Source organism: Dipodomys spectabilis, unplaced genomic scaffold (assembly GCF_019054845.1).
Source record: "Dipodomys spectabilis isolate Male_0828 unplaced genomic scaffold, ASM1905484v1 ptg000125l, whole genome shotgun sequence".
In the NCBI taxonomy this organism is placed as follows: domain Eukaryota; kingdom Metazoa; phylum Chordata; class Mammalia; order Rodentia; family Heteromyidae; genus Dipodomys; species Dipodomys spectabilis.
The window spans coordinates 24,298,180-24,320,773 of NW_024870802.1; the positions used below are offsets into that span (position 1 = coordinate 24,298,180).

Sequence of the window (22,594 nt, forward strand, 5' to 3'; positions counted from 1 at the left end):
TGATAAAATTCTTTTTTTCAGATCTACATTCAGTAGTTGGATGGATCACTTAATACTCAATTTTGCATTTAAATAAAAGATCAGATTTCTTTTAACTATATGTTACTCATGCAGAGAAATTGTATTGCTGAGATGTTAGCTGATAAAGCTAACATCTAAAAGCTAATTTAAATGATGGTTATTAAAGGACTCAACAATATAGTTGGGCAGGGTTTGTGATTTAAATTTACTCATGTTCTTTTGGGTCCTGAATAACATCAAGCTTAGTGTGTTACGGATGCTAGCTGTTTAATAAATAATTATGAAAACTCTCCAAAATCAAGAATTAAATTGGTAACTCAAAGGCGTAGCAATAAACTGATATAAAATCCAGAAGTAGATTCGATAAAATGTTCATCAGAGACTCTACCATTTAGCTTCCAATGCTCGGAATAGAGAAGTATTTGTTTGCTAAGTGCTGTGGACACTTATGTCATTCACCACAATCAATTGAGCCGCTCTCCTTGGATCCATTACTCTTGGAGAGTCCAAAGTAAACTTTATGAGGCTTTCTTTAGTCTATGACTCCTGCATTATCAGCTACCACTTGCTACTAAATGAAGTATGTATTCCAGGTTGAGGCGATGTTGTTATCATAATCAGAGGTATTCTCTTCATATTTTCAGAGTTCCTACCTGTGAATTGCCTGCTCTAAATATCAACCATAGAGGTTTTACTGAATTTTCATTCTATGACCATATATTTTGACATGATGCATTTTCTCCAGGAGCCATTTCTGCTATTTCTTGTAGTGTGATTTAGCTGTAAGCATGTCTTTCTTCTTTCCTTGTCTTCTTCAGGGGCAGATTATACTTTAGAGTTTTTATGCCAGTGCAAATAATTATTAAATTATTCATAAAATAGTCATTTATAGCTGTTTATCATGACAAATTCTTTCTGGAAATTTTCCATTTGACTTTTATTATTAGACTTCAAACTGTGGCAATTCACCTTTTATATTTCTTTTTTTTTTTAATAAGTTTTTTTTTATTGTGAAAATACTGTACAGAAGAGTTACAGTTACATGAGCAAGGTAATGAGTGCATTTCTTATCAAGCATTGTTGCCTCCTCCTTTGTTCTTCCCCTACCATCCCTTCCCTCCCACCGCCTAAATTGTAAAGCTCCTTTTTCAACATAGCATCTTGGACATCTCATTTTTGAAATGGGCCAACCGTATCCCTATTTAAACAATTTGTTTTTCCCTTCCCCTCCCTAAATAATACCAACATCAAATACAGTGAAAACAGGGGTTATATCATGGGGGAGGGACATACAAAGCAACAAAAAATAAATCACATAGTACCTTATAAATACTTTAGAAACAATAGCAAGAAGTCCCTATCTTGGGGTTCATTTCATTTAACATTATCTTATCTGACTTTTTCTGCTTGTCTTTTATTTTTCCATATGAATTTTTGGATTGCCTCTTCTATTTCCTTGAAGAATGAGGTTGGAATATTGATAGGTATTGCATTGAATTTGTAGATAGCCTTGGGAAGTATTGCCATTTTCATGATGTTGATCCTTCAATCCAGGAGCATGGGAGGTTTTTCCACTGTCTAAGTTCTGCTTTGATTTCCTTTTTCAGGTTTTTAAAGTTTTCCTCATAGAGGTCCTTCACTTCTTTGATTAAGTTAATTCCTAGGTATTTTATTTTTTGTGGGGCTATTACAAATGGAGTTGCTTTCCTGATTTCAGCCACATTCTTCTCATTGTTGGCATACAGAAAAGCCACTGACTTTTGAGGGTTAATTTTATACACTGCTACTTTCTCAAAGTTTCGAATCAGCTTGAGTAATTTGGAAGTGGAATCTGTGGGATTCTTTAAATACAAGATCATGTCTTCTGCAAAGAGGGTGTGTTTACTTCATCATTCCCTATTTGGATCCTCTTTATGTTTGCATCTTCTCTTATTGCTGTAGCTAGGCATTATAATACTAGATTGAAGAGAAGTGGAGAGAGTGGACATCCTTGTCTCATTCCTGAGTTTAGAGGAAATGGCTTTAGTTTGTCATATATAGCCTTTATTGTATTGAGGAATGTTCCATGGATTCCTAATTTTTCCAGAGCCTTCATCATAAAGGGGTGTTGGATCTTGTCAAATGCTTTTTCTGCATCTATTGAGATAACCATGTCATTCTTACCCTTGCTCTTGTTGATGTGATGAATTATATTAATTGATTTGTGTATATTGAACCAGCTTTGCATCCCTGAAATGAATTCTGTTTGATTGTGGTGCATGATTTTTTGGATGAATTGTTGAAGTCGATTGGCCAAAATTTTGTTGAGAAGTTTTGCATCAATGTTCATCAAAGAAATGGGTCTATAGTTCTCTTTCTTTGAGGAGTCCCTGCCTGGTTTTAGGATGAGGGTTATGATGGCTTCATAGAATGAGTTCGGTAGTGAACTTTCTCTTTCAATTTCATTGAAGAGTTGGAGGAGTATTGGTGTCAATTCTGCTTTCAAGACCTTGTAGAATTCAGCTGTAAATCCATCTGGTTCTCCTTAGATGGGAGTCTCTTATTGCTGTTTCTATTTCAATGCTTGATATGGGTCTGTTAAGTTGGTTTAACTTATCTTGGTTTAGTTTCGGCCTGTCGATATTTGTTAGGAAAAGGTCCATTTCTTCCAGATTCTCAAATTTATTAGCATAAAGGTTTGAGAAGTATTCCCTTATAATGTTCTGAATCTTGGTTGTTTCTGTGGTGATGTTTCCATTCTCATCTCTGAGTTTATTTATATGGGTGTGTTCTCTTCTTTTTCTGATAAGATTTGCTAAGGGTCTGTCTATTTTGTTAATTTTTTCGAAGAACCAACTCTTTTATTTTGTTGATTCCTTCTATGTTTTTTTTTTGTTTAAATTGAATTTTACATTTGTCTTAAGTGGCCATCATACCTATCTGACCTTCTCTCTGAACAGAATATTTTTCTCAAGATATTAGAATCCCATTGGATTGACTGGAAGTTATCTATATTATCTGTATTTGTCTGATAAATAGGCATAGTTGTCATTCATGTATGTGTATATGTGTGTGTGTTTGTGTATGAATTTAACAAGACTAGAATAACTTGAACCTGGGATTCTAATGAAATTAACCTTCTCCTTGTCTAGCTCCTTAGAAATTCCTAACAACATGGAATTCTCTTGAACTTGTTTTATTTTAGCTTTTAGCATAGGAATTTCTGTTTTTGGAGTTAAGCCTAGGCATTCTCAAATGAAAGTAGAGGCAACAGCTCAAGTTTTATCTCTAAATCTTAAACTCATATCTGAGGGCAGTAGTTTGTTAGGCTATTAGCTATTAAATCTATGTAACCTAGCAGAGAAATTGGACTAGAATACAAAACGGTTCAAACCTGTATTAGTGCCTTTTGACATTAATACTTTCATGGTAGTTGATATATTTAATACATTGATGCCTAAAGCACATTCATTAATATGTATACATTGATATAGTGGCCTACTTTGTATCTTAATTCAAATGAAATCCATGTGCCTCAGAGGAAATTCTTCTGTCCAATTTCCATATGTAATAAAAATGTAAAGCCTAAATGTTAGCTCGCTTCCTCTGAAACTTTGAAGTCTTGTCTTGATGAATAGATGACTTATGTCTTATTACATCAATACTACCTTAAAAGCTTAAAATGCACGGAAAGAAGAGAGAAGTCCTGTACATGGAAAATCCTCATCCTTACATAGCAGAGCACCCTTTACCTGGGAAACTGTGTATAAAACTAGAATGCTATTCATAGATCATTGAGAAGTATATTAAATTTAAAATTTCTTTTTGCTCCCAGAAAGGAAAACGTGGTAAATCATTGATTTCTTGTTTCTGTATGAATATTCACTAACTAAAGTATTGTCAATAGTGCCTCACATTATTTTAAGTATGAACATCTAGAGAATTTTATTTGCAGCCAGGCACTGGTGATTTGCCTGTAAGCTTCTCAGAATGCTGAGCTCTGAGGATGACAGTTCAAAGCCAGCCTAGAAAGGAAAGTCATAAGACTCTTACCTGCAATTCATCACCAAAAATCCAAAAGTAGACCAGTAGCTCAAGTAGTAGAGCACTAGCCTTGAACAAATAAAAGTTCAGGGACAGTACGCAGGCCTTGAGTTCAAGCCCCAGGACCAACACAAAGAACTTTACTGCAATTGATAATTTTTCCAATGAGAATCATATTTCACAAACATATCCTTGATGCAAACAAAAATAGTAGACTCATTTCATTGTAGGTACATATAAGAGAACCCTCTGTCAGGTATATGTTGACCTCACATTATCCTCCATGCAACCAGGGCGCCTTGGAAATGGCCCAGTTCAAAAGATGATAGCTGCTAAATGTTTGTGCATATGTGTGTGTGTGCATGTGCATGTGCATGTGCACGTACACACACATGTGCTTGTTTTCTTTTTCAACTTCTGAAGTTATTTAGGATAGTGCTTCAGGGAAGATTCAACAACAATCTGGAGATGAGTGGTTACAGTGTCAGGAGTAAAACAATGAAGGAAAGGAAAAATGGCATATAATCTCAAATACTGTATGAAAAATTATACTTGTACAATTGGTTGAAGTCTCTCTAATGAAATTTAATCACAAGAAAGGATGGGCTTACTGTTGGAAGTTGGGAAGAAGGGGACAAATAAATTGATGATTATAGTAACCACTAGATTATAGATCAGATATAGCTTCCAGATGTTGTAGGTCCTGTACATTATATAGGTCTCTCTCCTTTTTTAAACTGAAGAAGTGGTCCTAAGGTTTGAACTCAAAGCTTTGATCTATCACTTCAGCCATGTCTTCTTTGCATGACCTTGCATCTATTTTCTTTCTTTTCTTTCTTTCTTTCTTTCTTTCTTTCTTTCTTTCTTTCTTTCTTTCTTTCTTTCTTTCTTTCTTTCTTTCTTTCTTTCTTTCTTTCTTTCTTTCCTTCCTTCCTTCCTTCCTTCCTTTCTTTCTTTCTCTCTCTCTCTCCCTCCCTCCTTCCTTCTCTCCCTCCCTTCCTTCCTTCCTTCCTTCCTTCCTTCCTTCCTTCCTTCCTTCCTTCCTTCCTTCCTTCCTTTCTCTCTCTCTCTCTCTCCCTCCCTCCCTCCCTCCCTTCCTTCCTTCCTTTCTTTTTTACTGTAGTTATTTTTCAAATAGCATATCTGTTTTTTACAGGACCATCCATGGATTTCTAATCTCCTGCTTCCTGCTTACCAGATAGTTGTGTTGGCTAGGGCTCTAGTGCTTGCACCACCATACCCAGCCATTACCTCTACATTTAATTAATTAATTTATTTTAGGCAATAGTAAGGGTTTGAACTCAAGGACTCATCCTTGCTAGGTTGGCACAATACCATTACATCATACCTCCAGACCTGTTTCTCACTGGCAGTTTTTAGGAGAGGGTTTTGCTTTTTGCCCAGGTATGCATCTTAACTGACCTCTGCTTGCCATAGAAGTCCTGTGGTCAATTCAATTTGATCACAAGCACGTGCCTGCAGCCTCTAGTTTCCCTTCCATACAGACTCCTGGGATTTTCTGCCTAGGCTTGTCTGGCAGATCTTCCCAATTTCTCCCACATGGCTTAAGAGGACACATATACACCAATTTGCTCAGCTATTGGATGGAAGTGAGTCTCTCTAGCTTTTCACCTTAGGATGGCCTCAAATTCTGATACTCTAGTTATCAGCCTTCCAAGCAGCTAGATTACCAACTAGATCTCTGTTTAATATTCACTATACAATATACTTAGTCCCCACTTTGAAGAAGAAAACTGGAGACTAAGATCATTTAAGTATTTTGTCCAAAGTTGAAAGGCTTTAAAGGATACAATCAAATTGATAGTGCAGATAGTCCCTGAATTTTGACGGTTGGACTTAAAAATTGTTAAATTTCATGGTGCTATAGATGTGTGCCCATTTCACTTTTTACTTTGTTTTTATTTTCTGTGCCATAATGAAGAAATTACATGAGATGTTTAATACCTTCTTATAAAACAAGTTGCCTGTTAGATTATTTTGCCTAGTTTATTTTAAATATATTTCAAATAGGCTACACTAAGATGTAATGTTCTATAGTCTAGATCAGACTTTATGATTTTTACCTTCGCTATTTTTGATTTATGATGGTTTTATGAGGATGGAAGAGCTTATGGTAATTCTCCCATTGTAAAGTATTTATTTTTATTCAGTATTACACTGGCTTTAAGGAAAATGTTTAAATAATCCATAGCTTATATAATCTTCCCTTCCAGATTTTATCATTAATTAATTATTAATTAATAACCAAGTATTAACTAATTTCAGTGCTTATTATTAATAAAGGTGAATGAAAGCTGTTATTCTTTCTTTATTCCCAAACTGGGCAAAGCCTAGTTGGCATTGCAAAATATTTCACTTGCTCCCTTAATCTTTCATTTCATAAATAATCACAGAGAATGCTGCCAGCACATATAACAAATGGTATTTCCTACTGGCTCCTTTCCTTCATAAATGGCTTTTTAGATAGGATCATGGTTTATTATATAATTATATTCTCTGGCTGTTTTCTTTTAGTACACTCCCAAACCAGTGTTGGAATATTTTGTCTCAAACATACGCTTCTTTAAATATTTATTTCTGAAAATATGCTATCTACATCAAATTATAGCAAAATTCTATGGAGGATACTTTTTAAAAAATCAAAAGTAAAACACAGCCAGGCACCTGTAATTCTAGCAGTCAGGAGGGTGAGAAATGGAGGATAAAGGTTCAAGGCCATAAAGGCCAAAAACTTCATGAGACACTCTCCCTCCCAGTCAATCAATAAAACTGGGTTACAATGACGCACACATGCTTTCCCTGTTAAAACGGTAAATAAGAGAATAATGGTCAAGGGAGATCAGAGAAACAAACAAGATCTTATTTAAGAAATAATAAAAGCTAAAATCACTGAGGGTGTAGCTTAATTGATAAAGCACCTGCCTAGAAAGTAGACGGAGGCCTTCAATTCAAATTCCAGTGCTACATGGAAAGGAAAAGGGAAAGGAAATAAAAGGAAAGCACAAAATCCCTATTTTTTTTAAAGGATTCAATTTATTATGGGAAAAGAAAAGAGGGAATCTTATTAAACTGCAGAGTTCCTATCTTATAGAGTTGCTGTAAAGATAAAATGAGTTATTACATAGAATCTATTTGAAACAATGCCTAAGCTAAGTAAGCAATAGGCCCAGGATATTTTACATATAAAGTTGAGAAGTGAGAACACAGGTTAGAGAAGCTCATACATCAAAATGTGATGCTTTGACCTGACAAGGAAGAAAATATATAGAACAAGTCAGCATGCACACATAAAATAAATGGCCCATAAATAGCTGAGTAACAGGAACTCATGCCTGTAATCCTAACTACTCAGAAGGATGAGATCTGAGGATCATGATTCACAGTCAGATGGGGCAGAAAAGTCCCATGAGATTTTTGTCTCTAACCTCTAAAAACCCAGACGTGCAGATGTGGCTCAAGTGATAGAGCACTAGTCTTGAGCAAAAGAGCTCCAGGACAGTGTCTAGGCCCTGAGTTCAATCATCAGGATTCACATACACACATAAACATACACATACACTTAGACAAAATTAAAGTAAATTGTACATTGGAATTGTAAGTGAACTTTATTTTTCAGATTTACAAATCCTTTTGAAAATCACTTCTTCCAAATCCAAGCAATAATCATCTGCTATTTTACATAGAAATAATGACAAGAGTGGAAAAGTTTACAAAAGCAGTAACAACACATCTTGTTTAACTTGTATAAAGGAAGATAATCATTAACATGAAAAGATCATTCTTATTGAGAAGATTATGGTCCTAAAATGCTTATGGTATAAAACTGTTGGTTTCCTTCTAGACATATGTGAAATTGTATATTTGTTCTACTCAAGGTAGCCTCTTAAGTTTTTTATACTTTTTCTAATATGCTATGTACACTTTCTAGTCCATTACATGTTTGTGTACATTTAATGGAATGAAAAAGTTCCAAATTCAACTCAGAGTATGTAACACATATTTTACTAGGGTTCATTATCTCCAGACATTATATGAAAAGATGGGTTTGATTTTCACTTAAGAAAGGGCTGGATAATCTGAATTATATAACATCAGATACTGAAAAATAGAATTATAGGTTTTTTCAATAGTACCTAAAAGTTCCTTTCAGAATTATTAGACTTTGTCAGATACCTGTGGCTCACACCTGTAATCCTAGCTACTCAGGAGACTAGACCTAGAAGATCTCTATTTTAAGCAAGCTTGAGCAGAAAAGTCTGTGATATTCTATCTCCAATTAAAAAAAACAAACACTACCCTCAAGTTGAGGATATGGCTCAGGTGGCAGCATACCTGCTGTAAGCAATAAGCCAAGTAAAAGATACGACGTTCAAACCCAGAACTGGCACACTAGCATACAAATTACTAGTTTTTTTATGTTTTGGTGTGTGTGTGTGTGTGTGTGTGTGTGTGTGTGTGTGTGTGTGTGTGTGTGTGTGTGTGTGTGTGTCTACTGGGCAAAGCCTTGACCTCTAACTTGGGTTTTGTATTCAAGGCTGACATTCTACCATTTGGACTACACCTCCACTTTTAGCTATGTGTTGGTTCATTTGAGATAAGTCTTAGAGACTTTTTGGTTTACGATACCTTTGCACCATGATCTTTAGATCTCAGCTTCCTTGATTAGGCAGGATTACTGGTGTGAAGCACAAGCACCTCACCTAGACATTATTTCTTACTTCTAGGTTCACAGCAAAACTGTGTAGAAGGTAAAAAAGAGTTACCAGAAACCCTTTGCATTAGCAGATGCCTCCTATCTTCTCAGCATCTGGCATCAAATGGTCCATTTATTACAACTGATGAGCATACATTGGCGCATCATTGTTTAAGTAAGGGTTCACTCTGGTATTGTACATTCTCTGAGTTTAGACAGTATAGACTCCCCCTTTAAAAAGTGTTCCTTATAATTTTGGAGAAAATGTAACCCAAGCCTGGGAAGTCATTGATTTTTGGTTGTTGTAAAATCAGAACTAGTGTTCCAGAAACACTGCAAGGTGTGCCCTCAAGGAAGGGCACCAACCTCCAAACCTAAAGCAGCAGCAGAAGCTTAAATCCTGTAGCCTCCAGCTTTGTATTGCTTTGTATTGCTTAATGACTTTTATTGTTTAGTATGTTAAAAAAAAGACCCTGGCCTTCAAAAGTAATGAAGTGCAAACATGAATGACAAGTAGGAAATTTAGGGGATTTTATTCCTGATGATTGGAAAGAGAAAAACACTGCAAATAACTCTAACACACTTTAGATTTTGACCTTGCCAAGAGTTACTCATGTGAAGGTTTTTAAAAAATTGTTTCAATAGTTGATTTTTCTGATGAAGAGTGAACTTTATAGAAATTCTGTTTCCATGGTAGTAGACTATTAAGCTAGTGATTTTCGTGCTTTTTGGCCATGCTCTATTATAATTTTTTAAAATATCACAAGCTATTAAGTGTATGCATATGTTTCTGACCCAAATTGTTATTACTTATAATCTGATCATAATTTATGTGGTCCATAGTTTAGGCCAACCTGAAGTAGTTTCCTCCATTTTTTTTTTTTTTTGCCAGTCTTGGGGCTTGAACTCAGAGCCTAGGCCCTTTCTCTGAGCTTCTTTTGCTCAAGGCGTAAACTCTACCACTCTACCACAGCACCACTTCCAGCTTTTTCTGTTTATGTGGTACTGAGGAATTAAACCCAGGGCTTCATGCATGCTAGGCAAGTACTCTACCACTAAGCTACATTCCCAACATGCTCCATTGTTTTCTAAGTAACATATTTTCAAAAGGGGGAAAGTTATAGCTGAATACTCAAATTTAAGTCGACAAGTAGATTTATAGTCAAAGGGAAAAACAAAATCTATTAATTGATGAATTTCATCTTTATTTTTAGCAGTGTTGGCTGGGAGTGTGGCTTAGTGGTAGAGTGCTTGCCTAGCATGCATGAAGCCCTGGGTTCAATTCCTCAGTATCACATAAACAGAAAAAGCCACAAGTGGTGCTATGACTCAAGTGGTAAAACGCTAGCCTTGAGCAAAAGAAGCTCAGGGACAGTGCCTAGGACCTGAGTTCAAGCCCCAGGACTAGCAAAATAAATAAATAAATAAATTTTCAGTAGTGTCTTTTGTCAAAAGTTATTAATTCAGTTAGTGTGAAAAGAAAACTTCCCCAAATATTAAGATTAGTAATAAAGGTCTATTGCAGGGCTACTATTTTAACTTATAATTTTAACATTATTAATTAAAATGTTTTACAAGAGATCTAAGTAGAAGATATCAAGAAAAAGCTTAGTTTTTTAAAAAATGGAAGCAGAATCTATCTGTTATTTTTCTGTTTTCCATCTGTGGTACTTCTCATGCAAATTGTCTTTATAGATTATGGTTTTAGAATATTTATTCAAATTAGATTTTCATTACTAGACTTGAAAAGGTGGCTCAGGCTTGAGAAAATTTAGTAATTAAAAATTTCAGAACTTTCAGTATTCAATTTTATAGAGGTAGCAAATAAAAAAGAAATAATCTAGGTTTGAAGATAAATTTTAATGTCAACAAATTAAAAGTGTACATGTATATATGTATACATATAGGGAATAAAACACTCACACATGGAACAAAAAAATTGAACATATGTTTATAACTCAAAAGAGAAGTCTGGACTTAGTGTGGTATAGTAACAGATATATAATATGATAAACCCTTAACAAGTTACCAGAACCTGGGTGGATTATAAAAACATAAATTAATTTTGTCAAGTATCTGGAAGCTGGAAACTTGAATTCAAGTTATTCAGAGCAAAGTGACAAGGTGATTTCTTTTTAACTTTTCCTTTTATTTTTATGTTTTTGACAGTACTGGAGATAGAATTCAATAAGCTGGCTGTAAGAGCTATACCACTTGAACCATACCCCTGTCTTTTTGCTTTATGTTTAAATTTTCAGATAAAACCTAAAAACTTTAGCTTTGGCTCTGGCTAGCCTGGGACTTGGATGAATCTCCTGTCTCCATTTGCTTGAATTTGGATTATACCATGAACCGTTTTGACTAGCCACTGTTCAGATTTCTTCTGAGGTATCTCTCTTTGATTTGTAGATGACCACTTACCTGCTATGTCCTCCCATGATCTTCCCTCTGTTTTTGAACACCTAGAGTTTTTCTGTGGCTAAATCTACTCTTCTTATAGTATGCTAGTGCCATTAGATTTAGTCTACTCTGATTGGCTCACTTTAACTCAATCACCACTTTAAAGACTTCATCTCTAAATATGGTTATATTATGGGATGCTGGGCAGGCACAGCCAAGCCCATGATAGGAGCCATCCTAGTAAAAAGGCAGTGAATAGGATTAATGGCTGATAAAGGAGTAGGAACACATGACAACAAAGAGCTATGGGTAGAGAATTGTACCAGAAGGGAGATAGCCAGAAGGGAGATAGCCTGAAGGGTGATACTTCAAGGAGTTAAGTGAAGCAAGTTCACTATTGACATGGAAGTCATGATAAAATTCATCAGAGAAAAATCAATGAAAGTGCTGAGTGAAATCTGAGTGAAATTAGAAAGTATTTATCATTTTGTTCAGTGGTACTGGAAGTTAGATTTCATTGGGCTGATAATTAAATGGCAGGCAAGGAGGGTAAATATAACCTGTCCACTCAGCCTGTGAAATAATATCATTTGTACCTTGTGAGATAAAACCTAGTAGAATTTTATTTTATCAACATGTCAAAATTTACCTCTGTGCAGAGGGTGCAGCATGAACAAGCAGTAGTAGAATTTTTGAAGGCTAATTTACAAGGTGGGTGAGTTAGTTAAAATACTATAAAAATTAATATTGACAGAAATTTAATTCTTACAGTTCTGGAGGCCAGAATTCTGAGGTCAGAGTATCAAAAGAGTTAGGTTGTGGTGAAAAACACCCTCTGTTGTTTGCAAATGGCTAACTTCTGCATTCAGATGTGTTGTTATATGGAAAGAGGAAAAGGGAGTGAGAACAAGAGCCAGAGCTGAAGGAGAACATGAAAAAGATACAAGGAGGGAGAGAGACACAAAAAGAAAGAGAGACAGACAGACAGAGATAGAGACAGAGAGAGGCAGACAGAAACAGAGAGGCAAAGAAAGAGACACAGAGAGAGAGATAAAGAGACAGAGAGACAGGAAGTCAGAGAGATACAGAGACACAGAAAGGCTTCTTAGGTCTTTCTTTATAAAAACACTAATCTCAGGGCTGGGAAGGTGGCTCAGTGGTAGAGTGCTTGCCTAGCATGCATGAAGCCCTGGGTTTGATTCTTCAGCACCACATAATCAGAAAAGGCCAGAAGTGGCGCTGTGGCTCAAGTGGTAGAATGCTAGAATGCTAGCTTTGAGCAAAAGAAGCTCAGGGACAGTGCCCAGGACATGAGTTCAAGCTCCAGGACTGGCAAAAAAAAAACCAAATAAACAAAAATAAAACAAAAAAAACCAGCCCAACAAGAACAAAAACAACAATAACAAAAAACAGAAACAAACAAAAAAACCCACTAATCCTATTATAAAGACTCTGTCTTCATAGCTCAAAGACCTTATTTCCAAATACCATCTAGAGAACTCAAACATTCATTCTATACCAAGAAAGACTAATGGAGACATATCTCTGACACATCATCTACTAAAAACATAAGTTCAAAGGTGTAATTGTGTATGACTATACACAAAAGGATTATAAATTCAAAGCTAGCCTAGGCTACATAGTGAGATTCTGTTACTAAAACAAAATAGATCCCCTGGAATTCAAGGCAAATTCCTAAATGCTGACAGAAAGCCCTAGAGAAGGGCAATCCTTAGGAAGATGTTTTTCCACAGTATTCTCTTGCATGTCTCTATGATGGAACATTAAGCTGAAATTTATAATCTTTTACTTTGTTTTTTTCTTCTCTAAGACAAAGTTGAAAGGCAAGTGAGTGGTAATAATTTTATCTCCCTCAAGTACCTTTAAGAGTTAGAGTCCAAATATAAAACGATTGGTTGAGGTTGATTTGGTAAAAAAGAATTCCAATAATAAATTTAGTACAGGTTTCAGTCTTATAGGAATAGTATACTGTAAATAAATCAACAATAACCTTAGCTATTTGTAGCTATAGTTACAGGTATAATGGATGAGCTGTCAATAGTCCTGATGTTAATCATTTTGATCCTGCAGTTATTGTAATTTATATTTTGAGCACCTCAGGATCATTTATAGTTAAATACTATTTTTCCCTTGTGTTCCCAAGTGCTAAGTTCTAGTGTTAATATAATTTCAGCCTACTTGAATTTAGAAAATACTAAAAATTTAGATTCTTTAAAGTAAAATTAATATCCCTTTCCTTAGAAATATCTCTAAGCAAGAGATTTTCATAGAACAGATTTCTACAGTCAGCTTTTTCCAGGAAAAGTTTAGCATTTTTTTTTTAATTTAAAAAAATCTTGCTACTGGAATTTGAAAATGTCTATAATTTACTCTCAGTTTAAAATAGCATATGAATGATAAATTGTCAATGTTGACCTAATTTCATTTCTTGTTCCTATTTCTCTTATTGGAGATTTTAAGATTTAAAATGTGAGTGACCATGATCTTACATCTATTTGGAGATCTATTTAACATGTAATTAGAGGCTGGGAAGGTGGCTTAGTGGTAGATTACTTGCCTAGCATGTATGAAGTCCTGAATTTTGTTCCTCAGTACCACATAAACAGAAAAAGCTGGAAGTGGCTCTGTGGCTCAAGTGGTAGACTTGCTAGCCTTGAGCAAAAGAAGCTCAGGGACAGTACACAGGCCCCAAGTTCAAGCCCCAGGGCTGGCAATATATACATATATATATTTACATATATACATAGGAAGATAAAGTATACTATTAAGGTAATACCTACCTGATTATATACTGGAAATATTTATTCTTTATATACTGGAAATATTTATTATTTATTATTTAATCCATTGTCTGTTATCTACTATGATTTAATTGTGATATTGTTCAATTGAATTTCATTAGGATTCCAGTGATTATAAGTATCTTTAGTATTGAGTACCCATACTCAATAAAAATTTGTTGTATAAGTAACTGAATTAGAGAAATAACAGTGAGATTAGTGTAAGAGCACTTTAAATATAAGGAATATCCAGTACAGAGCAATAGATTGTAAGCAATTTGCTTTCCTCTAAAGTGAATAATGGTGATAATGAAATGCATAATTGTAAGGAACAAGAAGATAAACATGAATTAGAGTAATCCTAGATATACGAACACACTGACTTCTTTCAAAGCAAAATAAGCTGATAGCAACTCGCACTTTTTCTTTTCTCCAGATTTCAATACTAATTTAAAAGTAGCAAAGAATTTAGCCTTATCCGAAAATGGCTGCTCTTCTGTTTGTCTTGTTGGGTCGGCAGAAGTCACAGGAATTTGTCAGTCTATTCAACAGAATAAGGCCCCATCTATTCTGCATGTTATATGCTCTCATTAAGTGCAGGATTCTGTAGAAAAGAGCTTTGATCATTTCTACTTGTGAGAGCATTTCTGGAGCTGCTTTCACAATTAATGTCCTGGAGTGTACAGGTAGTAATTATAAAGACTAATGAGGAGTGTATACATCTGCCTGCCATCCCATCTTTATGCCTTGTAAGGCAGCCTTTAGAAGCTGGAATCAAAACCAACAGAAATAGACTGCTCATCTCCAAACAATTTGGCCTGTTTTATGTATCATTGGCTATATTAGACTTTGAGTAGTTTCCAGAGTCAGTGTGCTGAAGTGAAAATCCTTTGAAACAAGTTTACTTTCTAAGACCTTGCATTAGGATTGAAATCAGGAACTGTCACCTGAACTTGACGTTCTTTTATTTATGGATAATCCATTAAGGCATTATGAACAAGGAAGAAATGGTAGTTTTCTACTTCAATTAGTTCTGTCCTCTGTGGGAGGAAATTGATTTTACCTCTCTTAGGTGAAACTCCACAGTGTTCTATTTTGCATAGTTCCCAGAAGGGAATAAATAAATTTGGATTTACTTTATTTTTAATTGTGAAAATACCGTACAGAGGGGTTACAATTACATGGGCAAGGTAATGAGTACATTTCTTATCAAGCATTGTTGCCTCCTCCTTTGTTTCCCCTTCCCATCCCTTCCCATCTCCCCCCCTCCCCACATAGTTCATTTTTCAACGTAACAACTTGTACATCTCATTGTTGCAATGGGTCCACCTATATCCCTATTTGAACGGAGGCATGGTAATCTTATAAAAAGAGCCTGAGAAATATAAAGAAGCTCCTCAATTTCTACTAAGATTAAGGCCTCCTGGGTTGAAAATATAATACATAAAGTTGGATGTAGTTAAAAAAAAAAAGAAATGCATTGACTACATCTGATAGCTACTGTAGTTGTACCACCATACCCCATAGAATATTGTTGCTCAGCTGAGTCCAAATCCCAGTACAGAGAGAAAGAGAGAGAGAGGGAGAGGGAGAGGAAAAGAGAGAGAGGAAGAAAGAGAGAGAGAGAGACAGAGAGACAGACAGAGACAGATACAGAAACAGAGACAGAGACAGAGATAGGCAGACACACACAGATGACAGATATTCTTATGTTTGGAAGACAGAGAGATGCAGTTTTATGGTTTATATTTTTGAGCTTTTAACAAAGTTGCTTACTGGAAGTGATTACATCAACCGCTATTGATGGATACAGTAAATGTTATGAAAATACCAATTCACATTAATCATGGATCTTCCAGTTGTCTCAGACGTTTGAGTATGTTTGGAAGCTAATACAAGCACATCGACCCTTTAAGAGCCTCATGAAAGATTAATTTGCAAAATAGCTATTTTCTAAGTGGTTTTGTGGAAATAGTTGGAAATGAGTTTCAAACCTCAGTCCAGCTAAGAGATTTTGAATTGTTATTTTTAAAACTGCAAGGCTGTTGAACAAATGGTATATTCACAATTGAGCAGATATTTCTGAATCCCTCTTTGCATAGATTTTAGTGAGATAACTGAATGCTTGATGAAAATCAATGCCTCTTGTCTACCAGCAAAAATATTCTAAGGATTAGATATAGAAACAAAAATGACATCTTTTACTTCACTCCCACTAACTTTTCTTACCACCACTTAATTTTAGTATATGTTTGTTGTTATGAGTCAAATGATTTAGAAACTATTCTGACCAGTAGAGGTAGGATTTTTTTTCAGTTGTGGTGCTTGAACTCAGGGCCTGGGCATTATCCCTTATCCCTTTTGCTCAAAGCTAGTGCTTTACCACTTTGAGCCATACCACCACTTCTGGTTTTGTGTGGTTAATTGGAGATAGGAGATTCACAGACATTCTTGTCTGGGCTAGCTGTGAACCATGATCTTCAGATCTCAACTTTCTAAGTAGCTAGGATTAGAAAAGTGAGCCACTAGCCACTAACACCTGGCTTGATTGGATATTTTAAACAATATTTATATACATATTGACTTGTAAAACTAACTCATTAAGTGTCACGATTCCTTTAAAAATGAAACACAACTGTTTTTCAGAGAAATTTTCATGGCACAATTATGACGACTTGAAAATTTTCCATTTATTCCCTGGCCATGATGTTCTAAAATTTTAATATACAAATTAATATGTAAGTACAAAAAACAGAACTAGTATTAGTACTTCATAGTGTATTCTATGAATTTGTGTAAACATCAAAATATTTCTAGAACTCCTTTCTCCTTGTTGGTAGCAAACACACATACATATGCATATGTATCTATATTTCTTAGGTGAATTTTATATTTTAGGCTTTCTTATAATTGTGTGTGTGTGTGTGTGTGAGAGAGAGAGAGATGGAGAGCTAGCAAGAGAGAGGGAGAATGAGGGGGAGTGAGGGGAATGGAGAGAGGAAATGAGAAAGAGAGAGAGAGGGAAAGAGAGAGAGAGAGAGAGAGAGAGAGAGAGAGAGAGAGAGAGAGAGAGAGAGAGAGAGAGAGAGAGAGAGAGAGTGTGTACTGGAGCTTGAACTTGGGGACTGGACTCTGTTCCTTAGCTTTTTCGTTCCAGGCTGGTACTCTGTCATTTGAGCCACAGATTTGGCTTTATTTTGGTTATGAGATAAAAATCTCATGGACTTTCCTACTGGGGCTGTGATCCTCACATCTGAGCTTCCTGAGTAGCTAAGATTATAGGCATGAGCTACCAGTGCCTGGCCCACACAGTGGTTTGAATAATATAAAATATTAGAATCTGCCATTGAGGAACAAGGAAAGCATGTGAGTGCTAATAATATTGCTTTTTCTCTTAGCTGACAGAGATAAGAAGTAATGTTGATTTATTGATTCTGATTATATTCAAGGCACTCAGATCTTTTTATTTATTGCTGAGAAATTCTCACATCAATCTCATGAAGTGAATGGTATTGTTTTCATTTTACAATGAAGAAAAGCAATTAAAATAACTCACTGTGATCTGTCTGCTAAGCAGCAGAGTTTTAAACATCAACAGTCAGACTCTTAAGTCAAGTTTCTTTTTTCTTATTGTGTAGCTTTTTGTGTGAAAACTTGGTTAATGAGTAGTAGCCTTTGAAATTGTCTTCTTCCTCTATACATTCAAGGATATCCCATGCTATAATTTGGTATAGCAAAAACACATAAGCAACATTTGCAGGTACTGACAGCAATTTGGAAGTCCATATTAGTTTATATTATCTAAATCCTTGCTGCATGCTTACTGACACAGGATTCCCTTTACTTCTCTCACTTGGAGTTCCTCCTTGGTCAGGATTTACATGTCATTGTGGATCCCTGCCTCTGAACCCTCTTATTAGTATGGAAAACACTCTATTGTAATATGGCCAACAGGTTGTCAGTCCCTACATTTCCTATCTCCACGAACATTTCCCATCTCTATCTGGCAACAATATGCCCAATATGGCCATGTTCCCTGTCTTGTCCACTGGACTTTTTATTGATAGTTGAAGGCAGGTTTTCTGGTTACCAACTGATTTTAAAAGAAAAATTAAAACCCTCTTAATTCTGTGTGTGTGCGTGTGTGTGTGTGTGTGTGTGTGTGTGTGTGTGTGTGTTGGCATGGAGCTTGAATTTAGAGCTTCCTGCTTTTGCTTGGTTTATCCCTCAATGGTGGCACTCTACCATTTGAGCCACACCTCCACATTTAGGTTTTTTTTTTTCATGGTTAATTGGAGATAAGTGTCTCATAGACTTTTCAGCACAGGCTGACCTCAAACCTCAATCCCCAGAATTTAACCTACTAAGGAACTAGGATTACAAATGAGAGATACCAGCACCAAGAAATCTCCTGCAGAAAGAAGAAGAGGAAGAAGAAGAAGAAGAGGAAGAAGAAGAAGAAGAAGAGGAAGGAGGAGGAGGAGGAGGAGGAGGAGGAGGAGGAGGAGGAGGAGGAGGAGGAGGAGGAGGAGGAGGAGGAGGAGGAGGAGGAGGAGGAAGAGGAGGAGGAGGAGGAGGAGGAGGAGGAGGAGGAGGAGGAGGAGGAGGAGGAGGAGGAGGAGGAGGAGGAGGGAGGAGGAGGAGGAGGAAAAAGGAAGAAGAAGAAATATAAGAAAGAAGGAAAAAGAAAAAGAAGAAAAGAAAAAAAAGAAAAAAAGAAAAAAAGAAAAAAAAAGAAAAGAAGAATTATATTATCATTAAGCTCTTGTACAAAGTGGTTTCGATTCAACATGTCAATTTATGAGCATAATGTGTCTTGTTCAATGTAACCTCCTTCATCATCCTCCCTCATCCTTCCCAACCCCGCCCCTCCTCTCACTTTCCCTAGTTTGATTTTTACATATATTGAATATTATGACTGCATTTTCCCACTCTTACTCTCCTCATTCATCTACCTCCTTCCCTTTGCCATCCCTCCCTCTTACCACCTCAAGTACCTGTAATTCTCGATGTGTGATAATCCTAGCTAATGCTTTGGAAGTTCAGATGTTTGTGTGCTATTGTTTTCTCTAGAGTTATTGAAGTTTTTTGCTTGCCAATAAATAACAGTATTTCTAAGAAAAGAGAGGAGCACGTAGGTTTTATGTATTATTTAGAAGTGGTTCAGAGGTTTATAGAAATATATCAGCCATATCACTTGCGTTCGCAGTTATCAACAACTCACACTAAAACCTCTGCAGGTGTTTCCCTAATGTGAAAAAGGGTGTTCTTCCGCTGCTAAGAGGCATACTGCACTTGTTGTTGTTTCTGAAGTTGATGACTTTGGACCCTCTAGGGTCAATGTATCTAAGGAGGGAGCCACCCAAAGATCAGAGGTGAACTTGTCTTAGACAGCTTCCCACAGAGAGCCCTTCACTTGTGTTCTGCAAAAATCACAAGTAACCCTGCTGGGCTATCTGAAGGTGCTTATGTAAGAAAGATCTAGGGCTTGTGAAGTTAGTGAAAAAAAAAAAAAAAAAACCACAGATAATTCCCCAGGAATCCATAGTGTTGATTTTGTTTTAAGTCACTAAGCCTTGTGAATAGCAAGATGAGGCTTCAATAGATTACTGACACTAATTGTAAATGACTTTTTAAAGTTTTCTAGTATAGAACCCCCCCAAAAATTGAAGACATTTAGGTTGTAAAACACATTTGCTAAGGTGTTTATTATAAACACTGAGAGGCATTTATCAACCTGAGTATCCACATCAGGAGAGCCAAGACTCCTGACTCTCAGAAGTGTGGCTCATTCTGCAATTTTATGTTGAATAAAGATGAATATTGTTTCTCTAAAATTGATGATTGTTTGAATGAGAAAAAACCACCAAAATATTTGCCCATCTAGAGTCATCTAAGTGAGAAAGTACTTATGAGAAGGTAGTATAGTCAAGGCATTGAATCTTGTGATTTTCCTGATGAAATGAGCTAATCCACTTTTTTTTTTTTTGGGTCCGGTCGTGGGGCCTGAACTCTGGGCCTGGACACTGTCCCTCAGCTCTTCAGCTCAAGGCTAGTACTCTACCACTTGAGCCACAGCGCCACTTCCGGCTTTTTTTCTTTTTTGCTTATGTGGTGCTGGGAATCAAACCCAGGGCCTCAGGCATGCAAGGCAAGCACTCTACCACTGAGCCACCTTCCCAGCCCTGAGCTAATCCATTTTTAATGGGCAGTAGTAAAGGTTCACGACAACAAACCAAATCCCCTTTTCTGATTCCACACTCTAGGCAGCCATGAGTCTGTCCAGGGGAAGAAGAAATGAGAAGAGTGCTGAAGGAAGTACCTTAGTGTGCATAATGCTGAAATTGTTCATGCGATTGTCAATAAACTGATGTTTGTCTTTTTATTTTTAAAGGTAGCCTAAGAATGTATTTCTTAAAGGAAATTGTATGGTTACTGAAATACTTACATGGTCAAGATTTCATCTTCACAGAAATGAATTTGAGTCAGAATGGTACATCACAGGAGAGTACCCACCAAAATGTCTCTTAAATCATGATTTCTCAGAAAATGTTATGCTGTCTTACTGTGTGTTTCAGCCAAAACACAAGTCATGGAAATAATGCTACAAATACTTTCAAGATCATAGAATTAGTTTTTCATTCTATTATCTAGATAGCTGGCATAATTTGAAATATCTACATACAGTTATATACTTACAAATAGAGCCCCATCTGCTACTGGAATTACATTAGTTTGAAAGTTCTTGTGTGTATATATTTCAGTATTTCAGGTTACTTTGGATTTAGCACATAATTCATTGTATAAGAAGAGGCAAGGGAAAGGCAGCTAAAATTGACTTTTTATTTAAGCCTCACGGACAGTGACTGACTGTTGTAATTTCAAATAAGCTTTAATGAACTTGTATAGAAGCTGTCTGTTATTCATTATTTGGGAAACAGGTAAAGCTTTGAAGTTGAGAAGATAAGATTTTATATATATATATATATATATATATATATATACACACACATATATATATTCCATACCAGTGACATCTGAGAAATTAATATTGAGCTTTGAAGTATAGATTATAGTGTCTGGTATCTCTGTAAAAATACTTCATGATTTTTATTTCAATCTGCCTTAATTTAATCAAGGTGCCCTAACCAAATATCAGACATTAGGTAGTGTAAGTAACAGAAATTAATTTTCTCACAGTTCTAGAGGAAGGAAGTCCAGGTAAGGGTAGCAGTATCATCAGATTCTGGTAAGGGCTCCATTCCCGGTTGGCAAAAGCTGTCTTCAGGCTGCATGCTCATAAGGCCTTTTCTTCCTTTCTTAAAGTTGTCTCTGAGTAGGAGCCTGCCTTTAGGCCCTAGTTTACTTTTACTTTATTTAACCTTAACTCACAAGAACCCAATCACTAAAGGACAGTCACATTGAGGAGGCCTAAAGCTTTGACATGAATGAAGTTCTTTGCTCTGAAAGGCAACATCTCCAGCTTTTACTTTCCTCAGTTTTGAAAGTGACTAGAGTAAAAGTTTACCAATTCCAGACTCTTCTTAGGGGTCTTAAAACCTTTCCAGGAAGCTCTGGTGTTCATTTTTCCAGCATTAGCTCCTGTAGGATCTGCACTGCTCACTGTTTCCAAAGCTAATGTTGTTAAATTATCTATATTATCTGTTAAATTTATGAGAAAGTTTTAAAATGATCCATTTACTTCTACCTAACAAAAACAAGAATAGCAGCATTGTCTCCCAAAATGTTAGATTTGAAGACAGTCTGCCTTTACCATTCATGCATAACTACAGGCATTTGCTCAGTTATACTTGCTATGCCTTAATTTCTTTATTAGATTGGTGGGCATGTGATCAAAGTTGAGCAGAAGCTATCAGGGGTAGGGCTTTGAGGTAAGTAGCACAATGCTTTTTATGTAGTAATCCTTTAATAAATGCTTGCTAACAGCTTTAACATTTCTAAGCCACATATTACAAATTGTACATATCAACAAGTCTAGTTTAATTGTACTATAATAACTGTGTTCTTTAAAATGAATTGTAATCTGTAAAACCTCCTCTTCCTCCTCCTCTTCCTCCTCCCTCTCCCCCTCCTCCCCTTCCCCCTCCTCCCCCTCCCCCTCCCCCTCCCCCTCCCCCTCCCTCTCCCCCTCCTCCTCCTCCTCCTCCTCCTCCTCCTCCTCTCCCCTCTCTCCCCTCCCCTCTTGCTGGTCCTGCCTGCTGAACTCAGGGCACTGTCCCTGAGCTTCTTTGTGCTCAAGACTAGCTCTACCACTTTGAGCCATGGTAACACTTCCAGCTTTTTTGAATAGTTGTTTTAGAACGAGACTCTCACAAGGATTTTTCTGCCTGAGCTAGTTTTGAACCTTGATTTTCAGATCTCAGCCTCCCGAGTAGCTAGGATTATAAGCATGAGCCACAGAAGCTGGGCTTGGATTTTCTTAATGTAGCTATTTTTTAAAACCCTTGAACTGTGTTAGGTAGCATGCTATATTCTTCTATGAAGGTCATGGATAGTCTCTTTGTAATGTTTAATTTTACTACAGTGTGTTTGCTAAATGGGGATCTCAGAATTCTTGTGAATCCTTAGTTTTCCTTTCTCTCCCCTCCCCCACTCTGCCTCTCTCTCTCTCTCT

The 22,594-nt window shown here is 36.3% G+C and overlaps 1 protein-coding gene across 2 annotated transcripts in view; it reads left to right on the forward strand.

The window, feature by feature from the left end:
• Prkg1 (protein kinase cGMP-dependent 1) overlaps nucleotides 1-22,594 on the forward strand; it is a 1,051,642-nt gene that overhangs the window by 615,069 nt on the left and 413,979 nt on the right. The gene's annotated exons all lie outside the window — the stretch shown is intronic.